The sequence below is a fragment of the Pseudophryne corroboree genome, chromosome 6 (genome assembly GCF_028390025.1).
Source record: "Pseudophryne corroboree isolate aPseCor3 chromosome 6, aPseCor3.hap2, whole genome shotgun sequence".
NCBI classification, from domain to species: Eukaryota; Metazoa; Chordata; class Amphibia; order Anura; family Myobatrachidae; genus Pseudophryne; species Pseudophryne corroboree.
The window spans coordinates 771,544,202-771,562,086 of record NC_086449.1 but is presented as its reverse complement, the minus strand read 5'-3'; positions in this window follow the sequence as shown (position 1 = coordinate 771,562,086).

The window sequence follows — 17,885 nt, the reverse complement described above, 5'->3', positions numbered from 1 at the left end:
TCTACGCAATCCTCTGTCTGGTATGCCAACCTCTGTCTACGCTATCCTCTGTCTGGTACGCCGTCCTCTGTCTGGTACGCCATCCTCTGTCTGGTACGCCAACCTCTGTCTACGCCATCCTCTGTCTACGCTATCCTCTGTCTGGTACGCCGTCCTCTGTCTGGTACGCCATCCTCTGTCTGGTACGCCAACCTCTGTCTACGCCATCCTCTGTCTACGCCATCCTCTGTCTACGCCACCCTCTGTCTGGTACGCCAACCTCTGTCTACGCTATCCTCTGTCTGGTACACCGTCCTCTGTCTGGTACGCCATCCTCTGTCTGGTACGCCATCCTCTGTCTGGTACGCCAACCTCTGTCTACGCCATTCTCTGTCTACGCCATCCTCTGTCTGGTACGCCGTCCTCTGTCTGGTACGCCGTCCTCTGTCTGGTACGCCATCCTCTGTCTGGTACGCCAACCTCTGTCTACGCCATCCTCTGTCTACGCCATCCTCTGTCTGGTACACCGTCCTCTGTCTGGTACGCCATCCTCTGTCTACGCTATCCTCTGTCTACGCCATCCTCTGTCTGGTACGCCGTCCTCTGTCTGGTACGCCATCCTCTGTCTGGTACGCCAACCTCTGTCTACGCCATCCTCTTTCTACGCCATCCTCTGTCTGGTACACCGTCCTCTGTCTGGTACGCCATCCTCTGTCTATGCCATCCTCTGTCTGGTACGCCATCCTCTGTCTGGTACGCCAACCTCTGTCTACGCCATCCTCTGTCTGGTACGCCAACCTCTGTCTACGCTATCATCTGTCTGGTACGCCATCCTCTGTCTACGCCATCCTCTGTCTACGCCATCCTCTGTCTGGTACGCCAACCTCTGTCTACGCTATCCTCTGTCTGGTACGCTGTCCTCTGTCTGGTACGCCGTCCTCTGTCTGGTACGCCGTCCTCTGTCTGGTACGCCAACCTCTGTCTACGCCATCCTCTGTCTACGCCATCCTCTGTCTGGTACGCCGTCCTCTGTCTGGTACGCCGTCCTCTGTCTGGTACGCCAACCTCTGTCTACGCCATCCTCTGTCTGGTACACCGTCCTCTGTCTGGTACGCCATCCTCTGTCTACGCCATCCTCTGTCTGGTACGCCAACCTCTGTCTACGCCATCCTCTGTCTGTTACGCCAACCTCTGTCTACGCTATCATCTGTCTGGTACGCCATCCTCTGTCTACGCCATCCTCTGTCTACGCAATCCTCTGTCTGGTACGCCAACCTCTGTCTACGCTATCCTCTGTCTGGTACGCTGTCCTCTGTCTGGTACGCCAACCTCTGTCTACGCCATCCTCTGTCTGGTACGCCGTCCTCTGTCTGGTACGCCATCCTCTGTCTGGTACGCAAACCTCTGTCTACGCCATCCTCTGTCTGGTACGCCAACCTCTGTCTACGCTATCATCTGTCTGGTACGCCATCCTCTGTCTACGCCATCCTCTGTCTGGTACGCCGTTCTCTGTCTGGTACGCCATCCTCTGTCTACGCCATCCTCTGTCTGGTACGCCATCCTCTGTCTGGTACGCCATCCTCTGTCTGGTACGCCAACCTCTGTCTACGCTATCATCTGTCTGGTACGCCATCCTCTGTCTACGCCATCCTCTGTCTACGCCATCCTCTGTCTGGTACGCCAACCTCTGTCTACGCTATCCTCTGTCTGGTACGCTGTCCTCTGTCTGGTACGCCAACCTCTGTCTACGCCATCCTCTGTCTGGTACGCCGTCCTCTGTCTGGTACGCCATCCTCTGTCTACGCCATCCTCTGTCTGGTACGCCATCCTCTGTCTGGTACGCCAACCTCTGTCTACGCCATCCTCTGTCTGGTACGCCAACCTCTGTCTACGCTATCCTCTGTCTGGTACGCCAACCTCTGTCTACGCCATCCTCTGTCTGGTACGCCAACCTCTGTCTACGCCATCCTCTGTCTGGTACGCCAACCTCTGTCTACGCCATCCTCTGTCTGGTACGCCAACCTCTGTCTACGCTATCCTCTGTCTGGTACGCCTACATCCAGCCCAGGAGGTAAATTTACTAAAGATTAACTTTTAGTTCGATTTAAAATTGATCAACATTGACAGGGTGTTTCAGGAACCAAATTCCGTATTTACTAAAAGTCAACATATATTTTTCTTAACCCGATATCGATGTTGACCGATTTTCTTTTAAGCCTAAAATCAGTCAGTTTTTGTAAGTTCCATTCAAAACCACCTACCACTTCTTGCTGATTTTTTATTAGGCAAATCATATCACTTGTAAGATGCTGCCTACATCTCCAATGGTTTGGCATTTGCGATGGTTCGCGTACATCTCCGATGGTGTGGCATTTGCATTGGTTTATGTACATCTCTGATGGAGGGGAATATCTGTGATGGTCTGCATCATACTTGCCTACTCTCCCGGAATGGCCGGGAGGCTCCCGAAAATCGGGTGACCCTCCCAGCCCCACGGAAGAGCAGGCAAGTCTCCCGGTTTTTAAGTTACCCCCTGCCCGGCCGCCCACTTTGAGAGTAAAGTGGGCGGTCCAGACAGTAGATGACGTGATTCTAGTTGAATCACATCATCATAGTCACGCCCCCTGCTGTAAAATGCCGGTTATAGCGGCATTACAGAGCGGGGGGCGTGGTTTAACGGTGTAACTCTGTAACCCCGCCCTCGTTCCGCCTCTGTCCCTCCTCCGCCACGCCCCATTCCGCCTCCTTCCCGCCCCCTTCCCTCGTCATTTTCCAGCCCAGCCCCTCCATTGAGCCGTCCTGGCAGCTCTCTCCCGGAGAGAGCTGCCAGAAAGTAGGTAAGTATGGTCTGCATACATCTCCGATGGTTGGCCGTCTGCGATGGTTTGCATACATCTCCAATGGTGGGGCATCTGCGATGGTTTGTGTATATCTCTGATGGTGGGATATCTGCAATGATTTGCTTACATCTCCAATGGTGGGGTGTCTGCGATGGTTTGCGTACAGCTCCGATGGTGGGTCCTCTGCGATGGTTTACGTACATCTCCGATGGTGGGGCACCTGTGATGGTTTGTGTGCATCTCCAATGGTGGGGCTTCTGCGATGGTTGCGTACATCTCCAATGGTGGGGCACCAGCGATGGTTTGCGTACATCTCTGATGGTGGGGCATCTGCGATGGTTTTTGTGCATCTCCAATGGTGGGGCGTCTACGATGGCTTCTGTGCATCTCCGATGATGGGTCATCTGCGATGATTTGCATACATTTCCGATGGTGGGCCATCTACGATGGTTTGTGTACATCTTCGATGGTGAGGCATCTGCAATGGTTTGTGTGCACCTCCGATGGTGGGGCATCTGCGATGGCTTGCGTACATCTCCAATGGTGGGGCACCTGTGATGGTTTGTGTGCATCTCCAATGGTGGGGCGTCTGCGATGGTTGCGTACATCTCCAATGGTGGGGCATCTGCGATGGTTTGTGTGCATCTCCGAGGGTGGGGCGTCTGTGATGGCTTGCATACATCTCCGATGGTGGGGCATCTGCGATGATTTGTGTACATCACTGATGGTGGGGCATCTGCAATGGTTGCGTACATCTCCAATGGTGGGGCACCTGCGATGGCTTACGTACATCTCCGATGATTTGTGTACATCACTGATGGTGGGGCATCTGCAATGGTTGCGTACATCTCCAATGGTGGGACACCTGCGATGATATGTGTACATCACCGATGGTGGAATGCCTGCGCAGGACCCGCATGTGCATAATGGGTCCTGGGTCATCGCAATGGTTAATTCATTGATGGATGCTACGGTGATCGCGGCTGCTATTGTGCACATTGAGGATGTTCGAAATTGTGCAAAAAAAACCCAACAGTCCTGAAAAGTACAGAGACGTTTAGCGGAGCCATTGCAAGAGCACAGCAACTGCGCACACAGGACCTGGCTCATATTTCTACACAAACCCGATGGTTTAAGTACAAATACAGGGCCAAATGTAATAGAATGAGTTTCAGAAAGTGAGGGATTTGGTAAGGTTTTGCAGTTTGTTTTTTTAAGTGGCAATCTTTTAGACAGCAAGATCAACTTGGTTTTGCAGTGTAAATGATTGCCACTTTAAAAAATAATGAAAAACCTTACCAAATCTCTCACTTTCTGAAACTCTCACTCTATTACATTTGGCCCATTATGTTTGGGGGTCTGCACATGTGCAGAATAGGTCTTGTGATGTCTCTAGCAGCCCCGTTAGGTGCAGCATTACTGACATGTTGCGCCGCGGCGTTTGGGGTGGTGGAACCTGGCACCATTCTTCAACACGGGGGCAAATCGCTGTTTGAGTATGGATTCGCAGGCACAGCACCCCACAACACCCACAAATGATGCCTGACCGTCAATCACTTTGCATGAAGGTAGGGGCTGCAAGTGACATCACATATTAGACTTTGTCGCAGTCTGAATCATAAACCTGCGCAATTTACCGATAATCGGTCAATTACAAAAACATTGGCATATCCGCTGTCATCTCTACTTTTTTAAGCATCATAATGAGGTTTCAATCAGTTACATGTTTTAGAAGTGTAAACAGACCTGTTCCTATAAAGATTAGTGATTTGAGGTCAATTTTGAGTCGCTTTTTAAACCGACTGTTAGTAAATAAGAGATTTGTATAGAAGTCAATGTTAAAGTACAGATGGTTTGTCCAATAGTCTGTTTATGACTGAAGTCGGATTACATTATTTTTCAAGTCGATTTCGCCTATATAGTAAATACACGATTTTCAAAGTCGACAGAAAATCGCCTGAAAAGCAAAATCGACTCTTAGTAAAATTACTCCCTGATCTTCATACAAACCAAAAAGCCAAAAAAAGGGAGACATGTATAAGAGAAAAAAAACTGTTCTGCTGTAGCTGCTGTTTCAATGTACTTTTTACCGTTGCTGCTTTTCAGAGGATTTTTTCCCCCTAAATCACGTTTTCTGAATCTAGTATGGCCCTATGTGCAAGTATAAAAAATACAATGATACAAAGATTTCAGTGGTTCTGTTTTTATAGAATAGTTGCAGGTCTGTTTTATAGAACAGTTGCAGGTCTTTCTGGAACAGTGGGTAAAACTATACCATGAAACAAGGAGGGTGGGAGACTTTTTAGCAAGTCGTTTCGTCTGCTAATAGGGCTCTATTCAGGTCATTATAAACTTAATACAGCAGCAGAAACAAAGACGGACACCCTCGGCCTGTCTTCACTTCTACGTTACATGCACTCCCTCCAGCTTTGACTTATCCCCCTCTTTGCAATCCATCTTGGCCTTTTGAAGATCTTCTTTCCATTGCTTCACTCCGGCCCCAGGCTAGCTATTTATTAGCATGGTGAGATAGGCTCTTTTCACGTATAAAGAAGCCTCGTTTGTGTCCTGGGGTGAAATGCCATTATCTTTACACAGCACCAAAAATACTTATTCTCCTATTTCATGTTTGGAAGTGATTTTTTTCCCCTAAGTCTCCGGAAACCTTCAGTGCAGGATGAATCAGTGTTTGTATGTCCTATATTTATGTCAGACGCCTCATCTCCTTGGAAGTACCCATTGGATACAGATAGGGATACGTGTCAGTCTGAACTTCTTTACAGAGTTAACTATTTCGGAGAGGATAACTTCACACCCTCTTGTGTGAAGTGAGCTGCAGGCTAGACTGGACTACTGACCTGGGTCGGAGCGAATACAAATTCTTTTTGTAATAGACTGTAGTCAAATGAAAGAGGATTAAATAAAATAAAAGACATTAAGGGGGGAGGGGGGGGAATTGTTCCAAAATACCCGGGCCTTCCAATTGGTGTGCCATACCCTCAAGTTGATTTGACCATGAAACCCCACATGGGGCAATATTCAGAAGTGTAGAGAGGGGGGAAGGTGGATACTACTTACCCAGACCTAGGCTCGTTGGAGTGGTCTGGTTAGGGCCCGGGTCAGCTGCCATGGGGCCATTGCCCCCCTTTGTAGGGCTGTGAGGAGGGCAAATTTCCCCCTTGCTTACTGTTTTGTTTTTTTTTTAGTTATTATTAGAGGACATAGCCATATCTCCCTGGGTTGTCCATTGCATCCATCCCCAGTACCCGGGCCCATCGCTACTCCCTGGGCCCTGGCATTATTCACAATGAGGTGTAAACACAACACCCAAAAATGCTGAGTCCATGCTTCCTTAAGTATCGGGGTTCAATATTTTTCTTGGTGCCCCTAGCTGCATTTATAGCCCAGCCACTACTTTGGCCAGGGAGTGTGGTGCTGGTCTATGATGTCACTGTCCAGTTGTTTGCAGCTTCTCCATGTTGGTAATGGGCAGGGAGCATGGTGCTGAGTTAGGATGTCATAGTCCAGTTGGCTCCTGTGCCTCCATGTTGGTAATGGGCAGAGAATGTAGTTCTGGGCTATGACATCATATCCCAGCATCACGCACCCTGGCTGATTAGCACAAGATGCTGGCCCGCCTGCTTTGCACAAGCAAGAACTGGTGAAGGTGGTGTGTCATTGCCTGAAGGAGGTGGGCATCAGAGAAAAGGCTTGTGGGCTGCTTGTCTCTCCTTATAATTACATGCCCTGACCAGCTTGCCCGGCGCATAATGCATTCATGTAATATAAACCTATTACAATAATATATTAATGTTTAAGGCTATGGTCATATACTCATTTTATGTACCTATGGTGATTCGGAATCACAGTGGATTTAATTTACAGCATATATTGCCAGCTGCCATATTTCGGTGCCCCCTCTATGTCTTGAGAGCCCATTTCAGCCTCCGGGGGCAACACGAGGGGAGCGGTGCATTTTAAATCTCAGCTACGTGGAATGCGTGGAATTCTATAGCAGGCTGGGGCAGGAGCCTTGCCTGCTAACCATACAGGAAAGACTGAGTTACCATTAACCCTTTCTTCCTAAAGCAGCAAATCGTTGTCATCATTTGGTAAAGCAATATGCAAGACTTCCATTGAGCTAGGGATGAATCACACTCAACTGTTATGCAATATAACTCCTACAGGCTGACTCCACACTGCTTGTTAAATAAACAAGAAAGCAACAGCTGTATAAAAATGTGTAGGTAGCAATTTATTAAGTGATGATAGCAATGATTCATGTCAATGTTTATCATAACTAGCCGCAAAGTATTCACTGTTATCAGAGCTACTAACAACCTGAAACCCATGTGACATCATATGACATCTACTCAGTGTCGGACTGTGGCATGTAGGGCCCACCGGGGAATGCAGTGGTAGGGCCCCATGTTTAGGGGTGTGGCCAGTCTCTAGAGGGGGTGTGCCCAGCCACCACATTGGCTTGCCTAACCATTTTGCAAGTGTTGGTCCCCTAGATAAATATATACAGTAAATACTGTAGTGCATGCAAGATAATGTACTAGATTAGTAACAGCACAGTCTGGAACCTGATCCCTAGAGGAGGGGGTGGGCCCCCAGGCAGTAAGGTCCACCGGTGGTTTCCCCTGTACCCCTGCGGGCCAGTCCAACCCTGCATCTACTGAAGGTCTTTAAATGCCTGGCTACTGGTGATGTTGCCTGTAGCAACTAGCAACCAATCAGATTCTAAATTTCATTGTATAGAATGTACTAGATAAATGATGTCTATCATCTTTAGAAGGTTTGATAAATCAGGGGTCAGGGTCACAGGCATAGGTTCAGAACGGAAGACAAGCTGTACATGGAGATCAGAATGAAAATAGTATAAATTCTAGAGCACAGAAGGTTTGATGCTCTGGCTCCGGTACGGTGCACAGAGTGAGTTTAAATAATCTGTGCAATCAAGTCATGGCGCCAAGCTGATGTCACTAATCAGATGGCTCGACTGTAGTGCCACGCACCCAACACTAGGGGGCACTACGTCAACATGCCGAGAGCCCACGAGCATGCAAACTGTCAGGGAGGATGACACATGGGGTCCATGACGGTTGTTAGCGACGTAAAGGACACGGCAGCTGAATTCCCAGATCAGCCGTGGACCTATGCGAGAATGGTGGTCCTGGTGCCCTAATAGGTAAGTCAGTTTATGGCTCCGAGCCGTGACATTCTGGGCAGGCTTCCCCCATTAAGGTAAGAGGGTTAACGCCATATTCAGATGGCGTTAGCTAACAAAGACAAGCTCTGAAAATGAAGCTTTATAGAGCTTGATAAATAGCCCCAGTAATGCCGTCTCCAGGGTTGACCATCGACCATAAATGGTTTAGCAATCTTTGATGGTCTGATGTCGATGATGAGTGTTTTCGCATTTGATGGCCAGCCACTGCTGGTAAAATATTGATGGCTGAGCCCGATGGAGAATCACAGCTGCGGCTTGCAAATGCACTGGCACCAACTGCGCATATCCCCAAACAAACAACCTATCAATGGTTGTGCCATGATGGTTTCTACCCGATGGTTCAAAACCATCAATGGTCAATGTTCAACCCTACCACACAAAATGAATCAGAATGGAATATGTGGAAGTATTAACTCTTCCAGTAACATAATTCATACTTACCTACCCTCCTGGAATGCTCCCTTAAATTGGGTGGCACTCCCGGCCACCTGGAAAAGTGGTCAAGTCTCCTGGGCCAGCTGCCACCCCCACGCAGCTGCCCACTTACACGATAAAAGTAGGTGGTCTGGTTGGCAGATGATGCGGTTCAAGCCGAATCAAGTCTTCATGGCCCCACCCACTTCACAATGCTGGCAATAATGGCATTGTGTAATGGGGGTGGGGCCATGATGACCCAATCACATCCTCAGCGTCTATTCCCCCTGCAACTGCCATTGCAGGGCACTGCTGCCCGCGGATGGGACGACAGGACAGTTACAGAAAAACAGGACTGAAAATCGGGACAGTTGGGAGGTGTGCTTTATCTCTCTCCAAGCTTTGATTAATCTCCCCCTTAGTTATCTCCAGCAAGCCAAAGTAGTTTCACTTTAAAGTGCTTGGCTAAACAGGAGATCTGACTGTGTAAATTCGACTTTTATACTTTAACGTAATTGTTTTGGAGAACAATGTACCGTATTAGTGGAGGGAACTGATTTCCTGCTGCAGCATGAAACGTATGGCTGTTCATATAGCACCTTCATGCAGTTATAAAGTGACATTATGCAGCCTTGACCTACATTCTAGACACACAACAGAGGGAGAATCATTCCACCCGATGCGAACGTCCAGCATGACTGATGTATAAAAGTACTGCTGATTCCCCGTAAGGTGACTGAGGCCTGCTGATCGGGATTGTTCTGCGTTTTACAGTTTCTTGTCTATCAAAGACCACTTTGTAAAATTCTAAAGTATGTACGTAGTCTGAAGGTCTGACATTCCATATTTATAGCAGAATTTAGGGCAGGTCGGTGAACCCATCTGTACCAGAGTCCCCACTTTCATATTTCCCCATCGGATCATGATTTTCTCAAGCTCCGGGAACATTTTCACTTTGACTCCATTTCCTAATTTGATAAAAGTCATGCAGCTGAACCTTAAGGGCCCCATACACTAGAACGATAATGCCCGATTTTATCCAATTTCGGGCATTCAGGACGATATATCGCGTGAAATCGGGCATTTTGGATGTGTTTCCGATCCGATTCGATGAGCGTTCCCGTGAGCGTCGGATCGGCTCCCCTAGATCGTTAGTGCTGCACTCGTGATATATCGGTTCCCGCAGGAATGGCTGGGGTCGCATACAATATATCACATGCAAAATGTACCAAATCATATGGAATCGCATGGAACCACTCCCGGGAAGCTCCTGGGAGAGTTCAAGGGAAATCGCCTCCGACTTCAGCCTCAGACATATCGTTCTAGTGCAGGGGTGGGGAACCTCAGGTCCGTGGGCCGTATAAGACCCACAGAGCCACTTGATCCAGCCCAGACAGGCTCACCTAATGGAGGGAGATGCCAGGCACCCACTGAGAATTTTTTACTAGCGGGCACACGGCTTCTTCTCCTCAGCAGCAGCTGGAGGCAGGAGCTCATGCCTGAGCTCCGGCTTCCGGCTCTGGCAGTGTGCGTGTGCGGCTGTGCGGTGCTATGGGAGAGATGTCATGACATCTCTCCCATAGTTCTGAGGAGCGGGCGGGCGGGCGGCCAGGCAGAGGGCGAAGGTCTGGAAGCAGGAGCGGGGCTGGTGAATATTGTGGTTTTTTTTCTTTTAATGTATGTGTGTAAGCGGCGCTACTAGGGGGCAAATCAAATGGGGCATATTTAATGGGGCATAACAACTGACTGGGGCATATCTAATGGGGCATAACAAGTGACTGGGGGCATATCTAATGGGGCATAACAAGTGACTGGGGGCATATCTAATGGGGCATAACAAATGACTGGGGGTATATCTACTGTGGGCATAACTACTGACTGGGGGCATAACTACTGGGGGCATATCTACTGGGGCATAACTACTGAGTGCATATCTACTGGGGGCAGGCTAATTTTTAAGTTGATCATTTTTTTGATGGCCCCTGAAGGATTTTATAAATATCCAAAAGGCTCTTGGTAGAAAAAAGGTTCCCCACCCCTGTTCTAGTGTATGGGGCCCTTTAGGCATATCTGTTGTTGTGGATGCTAAAGCTGTTGTAAAGGCACATATAGACAGGCCGATGCGGGAGAGATGTGTGCTGAGCGAACCGCTCAGCACACATCTCTCCTGCCGCTCAGCACAGCGTGATCTGTGCTGAGCGTGCGGGGGGGAGACGGGGGGGGGGGGGGGCGCTCATTTCACCCAGCGGGTGAAGTGAGTGACCCGCTAGAATGGCCAATCTAGCACCAGCGATAGTGATGCGCGGGGCTGCGCATCGCTATCGCTAAAGGGGGTACACACAGAGCGATAATGCTCAAATTCTAAGCAATCTAGTCAGATTGCTTAGAATATCGCTCCGTGAGTACCCCCCTTAAGAATGATGTTTGCTGATCTTCAGCGCTATATAGCCTTTTGTGATTAGCTGATTGCATACTGACCCCCCACCCCCAGTTAGATGTACTTACACTAACTTGCTCTGCAAACCTAGGCCACTTGGATTATTCCAGAGTAATATTATATGCCTACTGAAATCCATCAGTAAATAGCGTGTGAGTGTGGACTGTGTATTCACTCTGTCTATTGTTTCCATTCACTCTATTGTTATTCAATTCACCTGTAGATGTGCAGGGTTCACTACGATATGCCGGCGGTTGGGCTCCCGGCGACCAGCATACCGGCGCCGGGAGCCCGACCGCCGGCTTACCGACAGTGTGGCGAGCGCAAATGAGCCCCTTGCGGGCTCGCTGCGCTCGCCACGCTACGGGCACGGTGCGCTCCCTCCAGGGGGGTCGTGGACCCCCACGAGGGAGAATAAGTGTCGGTATGCCGGCTGTCGGGCTCCCGGCGCCAGTATGCTGGTCGCCGGGAGCCCGACCGCCGGCATACTGAAGACCACCCAATGTGCAGTATGCTGTAGGTGCAGGGGCTGAAGTTACATCATAGCCATCCACTTGTTATACAGAAAGTGTTTTGTTATACAGGAAGTGCCTCTGCAGCCATTGTTCAGTACGACTGCAGCTAGTAAAGACACACTTCTGCAGCTCTCCAGAATCCATCCATTTTTGAAATTTTTAATTCGCTGTCATGTCTTGGTGCAGAGTCTTAGGTTCCCATGTATACATAGTCCTTGTGCGTTCGCCAGCTGTAACAGAGCAGGTGTTTTAGGATGTTTCATCATTTAACTTGGTTTTAATTAATTCCCAATGAAACGCAGTCCAGTGGGATTAGACTTTGATTGGTCAAGGAAAGCCCACTCACAACATTACGAATGGTTCGTATGGCTGCAGGGCTGGATTAAGACATGGGGGTGGGTGAGTCCGAGGCACTTGAAACAGGGGGGCCTAGGGGAAGGGGGGTGTATATAACATTGTGCATACCTCCCTATGTGACCCATTCCAGGAGGAACAACCTGCTCTCTACCTGGACTTCCCTCTTAATATATGATTGGTGTCACTTGTATTGAACTATTTAATTGATATGAAAGGTATTTCAACAGAGTTGATTGCAATAAAAAATTAAGCTGAAAGTCCAAGTAGAGGGCATTTTGTTTCTCCTGGAATGGGTCATGTTGAGAGGTATGGATTGTGTATATTAAATTTAAACCAATGGTGTATATTAGATTATTAAACTAATAGTTTAATAATGCCTGGGTAGTGTTTATAGCTCCACCTAATTGAGAGACAACTATTTTATAAAGTTTTCTTGTAGTGGGACAAAGACAACTTAAACAACCTTAAAATACACATAGGAAAATATAGATCTCTCCCACCTCCTATCTCTACTCTGGTCGGGAAGCTCGGTTGGTAGCTCATGAAACCTAATACTCCTGTGTCTCTGCCTGCACTGCATACTGTCCTGATCACATTCTGGCTGCCTGGTTCTGCTGCTTCACAAGAGGGAGAGCTAGTGATGTCAGTGTGTTCTGGCAAGGGGGCCACCTGACAGAGGGGGGCCCGGGGTACAGTATGCCCTGCACTTTAATCTGGCTATGTATGGCTGGGATGACCAAACCGACCTATCAAAATACAGCCACCTTTAGCAGTGCTACCCAACAATGTCATCTTGCAATGATTATCTCTGTAATATTGTTGGTTATGACTTTATGCAGCTCAGATAATAACTTTTAATCAGGGCCATTGTGATAGCCACAGGGCCAGGGTACTGAGGGGGAGGGACTGGTCAATTGCACACTGCCAACAAACAAAACACTGCAGAGGGGTCCCGGGTCCCTCGACAGTCCTGGGCTCTGGAAATCAGAACCCGGTCCCCCCCTCTCCTTCCCCTCTTGGCACCTCTTCATGTAATATGGCTGTCCTCAGAGGTGGCCGCTAGCTGAGTGCAATGCTGATGTTTGTGCAGTTAAGCGATTATTTGCTACTGTGCATGCGCAAATTGTTCTGAAAATATGTGTTTCACTGATTATACACATAAAAGCGTTGCTGCGTATGGAGTTGCTGGCATCAGAGATGGTGGACACGATAGTGCACCAATGGTGGACTGTCTAGAACCACTGATGGTGCTACTGCGCAGAGGGGCGCAGAAAGCAGCTACCTCAGTACTTGCACATTCCGGCACAGGTATCTGCAATTCTGCACCCGCGGAAGGATGAAATTAGCATTTGCATATTATCGCAACCACGACTCCGCAGACAAACGTATGTTTTGATTCCTATCTGTAAAGGCCAGGGCTGTTACCTTCCCATAAGCAAACATTAGTACATTACCTTTCCCTCTGAAGGACGCCACAGGTGCAGCTCTCAGGTTCCCAGTCATTGTGCGCCATTGATTGGACTTAAAAGCTAAAACTTCAAAAGTAAAACGAAGTGAAAAGAAACTGCTTTTATGTGACACCAAAGACACCTGTCGCATTCTTCAGCCTCCGCCTGCGCTGCTCGCCCGCTTCCAGTGAGGGCCAGAGAGACGGGAGATTCTGAATGCAAGAATGTTTTGAAATAAATCAAAACCATAAATAAAAGAAGAAAGACGGCTTGGACAAATAGACTATTTACATACAGTATATCTAGGGCTGAGCCAGGTGAATTATGACAATGATTTCCTAAACAACCACGTATTCTCCTATTTGTCTACACTGCTGCTTACCTTCTTAAGCTAGAATTCCCTATTCAGTCTGTATTCTACTTTCCCACGTGAATTACCATATACACCCCCATGCACATCCATGCACAGGGCCTTTCAGAGAAACAAGGGGCACAGGTACTGGGGGGGTGTCAAAAATAGGGGAGGCATGATCATGGCAGGAAGGGGGAGGGGCTATTAGTGTGATCATTTCCCCTCTTGAACCATCGGTTGCACAGCACACTGCATGGTGAGCTGGGCTGGAGAGGGAGACTGCTGCTCCCTTTCTCTCCCTGCCTGAAGTGCTACTGACCTGGGACCCTCCAGCCAGACTGATAAGTAGTACCTGCCCCCCCCTTTCACATGCACACACATTGCATAATTACCTCTTAACGTCCCAGCGGCTCCTCCTCTCCGGCTAGGTCTGCCCTGTCTCCCTACCAATGGTAACGGTTGGTGGGATGGGGCGCACCCTGACTCCCACTGCACATGCATGTAGAAGACGGGACAGAACTTAGAGAATTATTATATAAAATATTGAATAAGACAGCAGTATGCCTGAGCTCTGGTTGGTGGATCACCAGTGCCATCCACCAATCCGTGTGTTACTGCTGCTGCTGTATGAACCGTATGGTCCAATGTAGGTGCTCTCCTTGACCAGAGCTAAGCTCACATGTAGCAGGGGTTTAGTATGAAATACCTTGAATCAAAATACCAACGGTCAAAATACCGACACAATTGACCGACGGTCAAAATCCCAACAAGGTCAAAATACCGACATTTAAAATACAGACAAGGTCAATATACCAACATTTAAAATGTCGAAAGGTTAAAAAGTCGACACAAGTTTTTACCAAAAAGTGTGTGTGTGTATGTCGACAAAGGTGGACATGGACACCGTATAAGTGGACCGCGTCCCCTCACATGGCTCGCTGCGCTCGCCATGCTTCAGGCACTATTATATCCCCCCCTCCAGGTCCACTGGGATGGTAAAGTATGAAGAAGTCGGTTTCAATGAAAAAATCATTAAAAACCCTTGTTGACTTTTTCACCTGTCAACATTTTAAATGTCGGGATTTTGACTGTCGGGATTTTGATTGTAGGTAAATTGACCGCATCTCCTTAGCAGAAGTGCCTTGACGTGCAGAGTGGCTTATCATTTAATGCAAATGAGTGAATCCGCTTACGCTGCATTTATTTACAGATAGAATAATGGCGTTTTACTGGCTTATTGCAGTGTGCTGGGGTAAAAAAACATTGGGAGCAACAATTTATTTTATTTTTTTTGTCTTACCCAAATGTTGTCAGTCCTATGTGCAGTAACCCTGTATTAACATCGGTGATATCTCATTCCTTATACATAAAGTAAACTCATCTGTCTTTCTCCTACTCTGTCTTTTCTAAGCAGGGTATTAGCAGAAATAACTATGCCTCAGTCATGGTTATCAGTGTACCATGACTAAGTAATAGCTGCGAGATCTAAGCTATCCCCTTGTCGTGATTTATTCCAGTCCAGGAAGCTGTACACACAGCATTTATAACCACACTAGGTGCTTCATCGCGCCCTACGGGCGCTCTTCACACCGTCGCAAGGGGCTACGCCCCCTTAACCCTTGCATGCCTTTCTGGGTTTCAATATTTGTGTTATATGGAGTATCACCTGCATTCCTTTGTTAGTGGTTAAATATTGCACAATGAAAGGGTGTGCGATGGTGAAGGAGGCGCAGTCCCTTGCAACGGCGTGAACAGCACCTGCAGGCCACAATGTACAGAATGTAGCGGGTGCGGGGGGTACTGCGGATGGTGTCTGTAGATGCTGCGGATGGAGGGGGGGGCGGAAGTGGGGGGGGGGGGGGCCCGGATGGGGAAGGGTTGGGAGGTGCTGCGGGTGGGGGAGGGGCAGAGGAGTTGGGGATGCAGATGGGGGAGGGGTCCGGAGGCACTGCAGGTGGGGGAGGGGCAGGGGTGCCATGGGTGGGGGAGGGGCAGGTGTGGGGATGTTGCAGATGGGTGAAGGGTTCCGGAGGTGCTGTGGGATGGGAAGGGGCGGGAGTGCCACTGGTGGGGTAGGGGTCCGCAGGCGCCTTGGGTAGGGGAGGGGCAGGTACGGGTGTTGCGGCAGATGGGGAAGGAGGTCCGGAGGTGCTGCAGGTGGTGGTGGGGCAGGTGCGGGGGTGCCATTGGTGGGGGAGGGGTGGGTGAGGGGGGGACCGCGGATGGAGGAGGGTGTCTGCAGATGCTGCGGGTGGAGGGGGGCAGGTGTGGGGGAGACATATAAGGGGGGTGAATGGTGGAGGGGGCCTGGAGATTGCTGGGGGTGGTGAAGGGGCGGAGGAGTGGGAGCCGCGGGTGGTGTAGGGGGTCTGGAGGCACAGCATGTGGGGGAGGGGTGGAGTGCCGCATGTGGTGGAGGGGAAGGTGCGGAGGTGTGGTGCATTGGGGAGAGGTCTGGAGGTGCTGCGGGTACTGTACCTGCCAAAAAGGTAGTTGGAGGGTATGCAGTAACAGGGCCAGGACAGGGGTGACAGGGTCAGAACAGGGTTGACTGGGCCAGGACAGGGGTGACAGGGTCAGAACAGGGGTGACAGGGTCAGAACAGGGGTGACGGGGCCAGGACAGGGGTGACGGGGCCAGGACATGGGCGACGGGGCCAGGACATGGGCGACGGGGCCAGGACAGAAATTACAGGGACAGGATAGGGGTGACAGGGTCAGTGTAGGGGCGGCAGGACCAGGACAGGGGTGACAGGGCCAGTATAGGGTTGACAGGGCAAGCACAGGGGTGACAGGGCCAGGATAGGGGTAGCAGGGCCAGCATAAGGGTGACAGGGCCAGGATAAGGGTGAAAGGGCCAGGATAAGGGTGAAAGGGCCAGGATAAGGGTGGCAGGTCAAGGCCAGGGGTGACAGGAACATGACAGAACACAGGGCACGGGAGAGATTGGTATTAGGGACAGAACAGTGGTGACAGACAGATGTGTCTTACCGGAGTCACTGCTGCTGGCTGCTGCTGTTCCACTCCAACCTGTTGGCATCTGCTGCTGGTGGAGACTTGGCATGGCTGACTCTCTTAGGCTGTATTCCTGCTTCCTCTGCCCGTCCGCATCACTCCCCCCCTCTTCAGTCACACACCGCAGACCTCGCGCAGCTGCCGGGCACTGTGGTAAGGTGAGACTGGGAGTGACTGGTTAGCCCCCAGGAGATGCTGCGGCTGGAGGGAGGAGGGGGTCATAGCATGCACGTGGCGCGGACCTCACGGCTGCTGGGCACTATGGTAAGGGGAGACTGGGAGTGACTGGTTAGCTCCCAGGAGACGCTGATGCTGGAGGGAGGAGGGGGTCAGAGCCTGCAAGCAGCACGGACTTCTGCAGCGCTACCCGCCGGCTAAAGTGTGTGAAGGAGCTGGGCGCAACTCACTGCGGGTGGCAGCGCTGCAGCTAGCGGTGGGGTCGCAGGGGCTGGAGATAACAGAGGCAGTACGGAAAGTGCACAGCGGCTGGTGACCCACAAAACTACAGCTAAGAAGCGTGGAGTGTGCCAGAATGTGACGCTCCTCCCCGCCAGAGAGACCCTGCTGAGTATGCTGATGTGGGGGTCAAGTATGGCATACCCCCTCACACACCCCCATACCTCACAAATGTCCCAATTTTTGCGGGACAGTCCCATTTTTTGGGGTCTGTCCCGCTGTCCCACCCGCGGGTCGCAGTGTCCTGCGGTGGGGGGGGGGCAGTTGGAAAGCTCCTGTACTCGCTGTTCTGCTTAGTAGAGCAGCGGTGAATAGTGGAGACAGAGGGAGAGGGGGCATCAGGGGGTACGGATTAAGGGGGGGTTCCAGCAGCAGAGCCGGATTAAGGGGGGGGGGGCAAGCGGTACGTACCGTTGGCCCCACAGTTTTAGGGGCCCCCCCGGCTGGAGTAGCTCTGTCCCAGCTCAGAAGCTCCCCCGTCCTGCCAGCAACAGTGGCAGCATTGTGCTACAGTCAGCACACGCTGCTGCGTATTGGCAGGTCTGTGGTGTTGCAGGGAGGCAGCAGTCTCCCTGCTTTCTTCTGCCTGTGCGGGTGTGTAGGGGGAGCGACCACCTCCTCTGGATTTACCTCTAGCTGAGGGGCCAAAATTCCATAAAAAAAAAAAAAAAAAATCCCGGAATTTGCATAACGGGGCGTGGCCTCGCGCCCCGCGATTAGGCCACGCCCTCAACCCACAGCATGCACAGCAATGAGATAGGGCTCCCCTGTCTCAAGTACCCTGTGCCCCCCGGACTCATAATCAGCCCCTGGGGGCATGCCAGCAGCTCACAGAGC